This window comes from Solanum pennellii, chromosome 7 (genome assembly GCF_001406875.1).
Source record: "Solanum pennellii chromosome 7, SPENNV200".
Classification (NCBI taxonomy): Eukaryota; Viridiplantae; Streptophyta; class Magnoliopsida; order Solanales; family Solanaceae; genus Solanum; species Solanum pennellii.
Window position 1 is genome coordinate 18,757,744 of NC_028643.1, and position 6,625 is coordinate 18,764,368.

The window sequence follows — 6,625 nt, forward strand, 5'->3', positions numbered from 1 at the left end:
CCTAAACACATATATTTTTGTTACCAAATACACTAAAATAGGGAAAGAGGTGAAAGATGAAAAAAAGCACGTGAGATCCTCAAATACATGCAAATCACACTAGATACATGTAGATACATGGAGAGAGGCGTGCAAACTGATTTCGACAAATACCACCATTATAAAATAAAAGGAAAAAGTAAAGAGGCGTGCAAGCTGATTTCGGCAAACACCACCATTATAAAATAAAAGGAAAAAGAAAGAGAAGAGAAAGAGTGTAGACTCATTATCTGACTATTAATTTTGGGGATTCAAGATTGTGCAAGTTATAAAAATGGCCTTCCAATTTTGTTATTTCATCTTTTTCTTTGTTTTTCCAATTTGGCTTTCCTTGGTTCAGTGATTATATGTTTAGGATCACGTCTTCTCGTCCTGAGTTTTAAAATGGTTCCTCTGATTGAGATATGGTAAGAACTATGTTGCTAAATAACAACTTACACAAGTTTTGTACAAGAACTATCCTTCCAGTTGATGCATGCTATATATATATGACCAAATTTGAGTTTTTATCCTTGTCATGCAGTTTTGGAAATAATATATAAGCACATGAACATCAATGGGATACTTACTGCACCATAATGAATATACATTCCCAAGTTCAACAACTTACAAGTAATAGTTATTTGTTGATATAACAAAAACAATTGACCTTGCAATTTTTTAAAGTACATGCACATAACATTCCTCTTTCAGTGACATTGATATTGGAAAAACAAGTTTCATATTAACATCTATGTATATTGTTGGCTAGAACATTGTTTTAATTTACAAAACCATTTCTTAAAGTACATGGCCACCACACACGCTGGTGGCCTCACAAGAACACATAGTGAAACAGCACTATTTTGATAAGCTACGACTACCATCAGTCAACAAAAAAAACCTGTTACTTATCTTCACGGAGAGCCTAGAGTGATTTGCGAGGAAGTGGAGATGATACAGAACGAGAATGCATTATGCGATAATCAGACAATTCTCATATGGATGGCCGAACATTCACGACCTACGTAGATTGATCCCAAAACAATACGAGTTAAAGGTGAATGCAATATAGGCCTCTTGAGCAACAACACGTTGATCAGGACATCTAATTTGTAGGACTACATGAGCCTACTCTCAAAGCCAGCTTTTTATATTGCACATCGAAAATTGGACATATTTATACCCCATGAGGACTTTGAAGTGGGAGCCATTATTTGATCCGAAGGAGGAAATCACATGCATCTCTTTTCCATCCTTGCCACCAAATTTTTTTGGGAAGGAGTCAATATTTTCGTTATTAGCAGGCAGCGGTTGGAAAGCCTCTCCAGGTGGATCTTGCTATAAAAGAATTAAACTAGGCCAAGTTGCTCAAGGGTTAAAGTTGAAGTAGATCTACGAAATTTCCCCAAAAGGATTTATGTGGGCATTAGAAAACAAACAGGAGAGATTATGGAGAAGGATACAACAAGGTCATGACGATCAGCAGTGCTATGTCATCCACCCGAAACTCTATCCTAATAAGGAGGAAAAAACTACAGGAAAGGAGGAGATGAATCAACCAAAAGAGGCCACAGAGAATAACAAGGAAGATGGAGAATTCACTAAGCAGAAGACAAAGAAAAATTGAAGGGAATGGCTATATGAAAGAAGAAAACCAGAAAAAGTGTGGTGTAAGAAACCTGAGGGACAAACAAATGACGACCTAACGGCAAATCAGTTGCGGCCTTGGCAGAACAAGAACCTGATCAGAAAGAGGAGGAGGTAGAGAGTGCCCAAAACAACAAGAAGATTAATACTACAGAAGGGAAAGGGAAGACGGAAGAAACTACAAAAGGCTGGGTGAATGACACTTTCTTTTAACAAAAATAACACAATGGGAGAGGATAAGAGTTGTTATCAGATTGGAGAAGCCTGCACATCATGTTTGATGAAATTGACGAGTCCTAACTCGAAAGAGGGACGTAGGAACAGTGTTTTCGACGGCGAGAGGCGACAAAAGGCGACAAGGGCCTGCCTCGCCACGCGGCGAGGCGAACGGCGAGGCGCTCGCCTTTTTGAATCGAGGCGCCAATTAATACCAAAAATTAAAAATATTTAATTGCACATATAAATATTCAAAATTTCAATAGAAATTACATATATAAGCAAATACTATAACAATTACTATAGAAGAATTAATTTTTTTCAAAAAAATAATGGACAACACAGTGAAAGCAGTAAGAAGTCAGCAGCATTTTACAGTAAACAATAAAAACAGAGGGAAAAAGCAGAGCACTGAAGAAAACAGAGGGAAAAAAAAGAGTAGTTAAGGCAGCGAGCAGTGAAGAGTGAAGACAGCAAGCACTTCAGAACTTTCAGAATTCAGAATTTAAGATTCACTTCACAAGAAATTGAACAGAAGAAAAGAAGAAAATCAGAGAAGAAGAGGACTGAAGAGAAGAAACGAAGAAATGAAGAGAAGAAGAAAGAAAAGGGGCCATACTTTCGCGCGAGTCCACTGAAGGAGAAGAAGAGATCGCAGGGTTAAGCAGAAGAAACGCGAGTCGTGACTGACTGGAAATATGAAAAAATCCTAATTTTGACTAATATTATTAAGTCAAGACCTTTTAAAATATTTTAAAATAAAAGGCGGCGCCATTCAGGTCGCCATTATGTCGCCTCACGTCGCCTCACATCGCCTAATTGATCTCGCCACGCCTCACTGAGGAATGGCTTTACATGGTGGCCTCACCTCGCCATAGCGCCTTTGGCGAATGGCGAGCGCCATTAAGAACACTGCGTAGGAAAGAGGTGGATGATGAGTAAAATTCAAACAAAAATAATGAGGCAGTGTTTGAGAGAGGAGAGAACTGCCAGCCAGAGGGTAGAATTAATGAAGTGACTCCAAAAAAGAAATGGGAAGAGCGGGACAGTATTCCTGATGGTCAAGAATTTATAGAAGATCAAGTAAAAAAGAGAAAAGACACAGAAGAGGATGAAGATCAAGAAACAGAGACTTATCACCCCGGAAAATGTATAACATGAAGAGTGGAAATAAAACAATCCCTCTTCAAGTTAGAACAAGGCGTAGTAAAGATAAGTTATAGTGATCAATGATTGGAAGTACTATCTTTTGGAATATTAGGTCTGTTTACACACAAAAAGTTTTTGAGAGGCTAATAGACCTAAATATAACACATCAATACTCATTTATAGCTCTTATGGAACCTTTTCAACTACCACATATGATAGGAAAATACCAAAATAATTGGCTTCAAGAATGCTTTTTGTAAATGTACATCAAAGATTTAGTTGTTTTTGGAGGAGGGATGGACTGCACAACTAGTGAAAGACTCCATACAACAAGCGAAAATGAGTGTAAAATGTAATGATGTGGAGCTTTTAATCATTGTAATATATGAAAGATGTAATGATGATGACATACTTAAATTATGGGAATCCATATGGAGGAGATAGCAGGACAATGTCGAAAACATTGGTTGTAGGAGGGGATTTTAATGTACTTAATGAAGAGGAGAAACAAGGCTGACTACCTTTCTTACAGCAAGAAGCATTGGACTTTACACAATGCATCAAAAATTGTGGTCTAGTGGAAATAAAATACTCAGGAAATAATTTTACATGGTGGAAGAAAGAATAGAGGAGCATTGTATTTTCAAGAGACTCGTTAGAATGTTGTAAAATTAGGAGTTCATGAACCTATTTCCGTCATCTGAGGTACACCACTTAACCAGAAGATCATGCGCCCTTGCACTTAATTTGTAATACAGAGGAAGAACCAGTGGTGAAGCCTTTTATATTCCTAAATTTTTGGACAAAACACCACCAATTTAAGTGACTGATTGAGGACAATTGGAAAGTAAACTTTGTGGGGAACCCTTTTCTAGTATTGATATATTTCTCTTATAGAGTATTTTCCCCCACAATATCAATAAACTATTGCACCCTCCCCCACCCCAAAAAAATAACTTGATTTCCTAGAAGTTGCTTTTAAGCAGTAAAGATATCAAAAAAAGTATGTCTGTGATAAAATAAATCATAGATAAAACCCGTAGCTGTTAAACACAGGCAATCTCATGTTTTTACTAGAGATCTTGAAAAGAGAAATCAGAAAAACATAGACAACTCCACCGATAGATTTTAATTAACCAGCACCCTACAAGAACATGATAAGAGCAAGTGAGCTTAGGGACAGAGCATACCTTCATCTTTTCATGAGTTTCATTAACAATTTCATCATCCTTGTTCTTCCTCCAATGGTGACCATCTTTACGGAAATCTCGTAGTACTTTCCAAATTCCGATCAAATAGAAACATGGAACCACCTGAAACCAAAAAGCTATATTAGTTAAAAATTCTTTTTTTAAAAAGAAAATAAAGGGAAGTCACTTGGGCATCTATAACGATGAACCTCTGGAGTTGGAGTGGGAGGCCGTTGATGTAAGATGTCCTACAACTACCAAGAATTTGGAGAAAACATTGATTGATAGGGAGAGCAAAAACCACCTGGAATATTTAGTTGGCGATAACAAAGCTTCCAGAACTTTTGAAGAATGGATTCATCTGGAGTAGCAGAGCTACAGTGGATGCAAAGGTTGCTTTTCTGAACAGCCACCACTGTTACCATTGTTCTGAAATTATACAACCTAGACCAAGAAAAACAGCAAACTCAACAAATCAAAAAAGAAAATACAATGCACTAACATGATATAAACATAGAAGTTTGGAATAATGGTTACCATACATGCAAGTTGACTTGCACGAAGACCTTCCAGAGATTTCGTAGTCAGGAAGATCACAAGTTGTTCAAACAAGGCACTGCGCTTGGAGATAAAGGAATACATAGATTGTTCCAGGACTGATCCAGAGTTTATGATAGAGTGTAGGTACGCAGATACATGTTCAAAAGCAGAAATCCAATAACCTAAACAGTAAGCCAAAGAAGTTGAGTATAGACAAAAATACAGGAAAAAAAAGAATTTTTCAAATTACAGTATACCCACCTTGTCATCAATACTTTGGAAGATCTCGAAAGTCTCTGCAAAATCCTTTTTCTGATAACCGAGAAATCCTTTTGTGACTTGCCCTTTGGACCAATCATAGCCTTCTAAACTTGGTACCTCTCCCCCTTTACCCACCCTTCCCCACGACCCACCCTTTCCCCTTCCACCCCCCTTCCCTGTTACCCCTTATCCCTACCCCTTCCCTAGCAACCCTTCCTTGCCCCTTTCCCCAAGCACCCCCCCTCTTCCATACCCACTACCCCTCTCCTCCACCCCCTTTCTTACCCTCTTCTCCAACTCCCAACCTCTTCCTTACCCCCCTTCCCCCACCCACCCTTCCGTACACCCTTTTTTTGATAACCGAGAAATCCGTTTGTGACTTGCCCTTTGGACCAATCATAGCCTTCTAAACTTGGTACCTCTCCCCCTTTACCCACCCTTCCCCACGACCCACCCTTTCCCCTTCCACCCCCCTTCCCTGTTACCCCTTATCCCTACCCCTTCCCTAGCAACCCTTCCTTGCCCCTTTCCCCAAGCACCCCCCCTCTTCCATACCCACTACCCCTCTCCTCCACCCCCTTTCTTACCCTCTTCTCCAACTCCCAACCTCTTCCTTACCCCCCTTCCCCCACCCACCCTTCCGTACACCCTTTTTTTGATAACCGAGAAATCCGTTTGTGACTTGCCCTTTGGACCAATCATAGCCTTCTAAACTTGGTACCTCCCCCCCTTTACCCACCCTTCCCCACGACCCACCCTTTCCCCTTCCACCCCCCTTCCCTGTTACCCCTTATCCCTACCCCTTCCCTAGCAACCCTTCCTTGCCCCTTTCCCCAAGCACCCCCCCTCTTCCATACCCACTACCCCTCTCCTCCACCCCCTTTCTTACCCTCTTCTCCAACTCCCAACCTCTTCCTTACCCCCCTTCCCCCACCCACCCTTCCGTACACCCTTTTTTTGATAACCGAGAAATCCGTTTGTGACTTGCCCTTTGGACCAATCATAGCCTTCTAAACTTGGTACCTCCCCCCCTTTACCCACCCTTCCCCACGACCCACCCTTTCCCCTTCCACCCCCCTTCCCTGTTACCCCTTATCCCTACCCCTTCCCTAGCAACCCTTCCTTGCCCCTTTCCCCAAGCACCCCCCCTCTTCCATACCCACTACCCCTCTCCTCCACCCCCTTTCTTACCCTCTTCTCCAACTCCCAACCTCTTCCTTACCCCCCTTCCCCCACCCACCCTTCCGTACACCCTTTTTTTGATAACCGAGAAATCCGTTTGTGACTTGCCCTTTGGACCAATCATAGCCTTCTAAACTTGGTACCTCCCCCCCTTTACCCACCCTTCCCCACGACCCACCCTTTCCCCTTCCACCCCCCTTCCCTGTTACCCCTTATCCCTACCCCTTCCCTAGCAACCCTTCCTTGCCCCTTTCCCCAAGCACCCCCCCTCTTCCATACCCACTACCCCTCTCCTCCACCCCCTTTCTTACCCTCTTCTCCAACTCCCAACCTCTTCCTTACCCCCCTTCCCCCACCCACCCTTCCGTACACCCTTTTTTTGATAACCGAGAAATCCGTTTGTGACTTGCCCTTTGGAC

The 6,625-nt window shown here is 41.5% G+C and overlaps 1 long non-coding RNA gene across 6 annotated transcripts in view; it reads right to left on the reverse strand.

Annotated features, from left to right (window-relative positions):
* LOC107024675 overlaps positions 1-5,459 on the reverse strand; it is a 28,473-nt gene extending 23,014 nt beyond the window's left edge. For all 6 annotated transcript variants that reach the window (XR_003579305.1, XR_003579303.1, XR_003579302.1 and 3 more), the window contains exons 1-5: positions 5,371-5,459; positions 5,025-5,069; positions 4,766-4,945; positions 4,528-4,667; positions 4,224-4,346 (exon numbers count right to left, since the gene is read on the reverse strand). This is a non-coding gene — a long non-coding RNA (uncharacterized LOC107024675). The remainder of the gene's footprint in view (positions 1-4,223; positions 4,347-4,527; positions 4,668-4,765; positions 4,946-5,024; positions 5,070-5,370) is intronic.
* Positions 5,460-6,625: the final 1,166 nt, after the last annotated feature.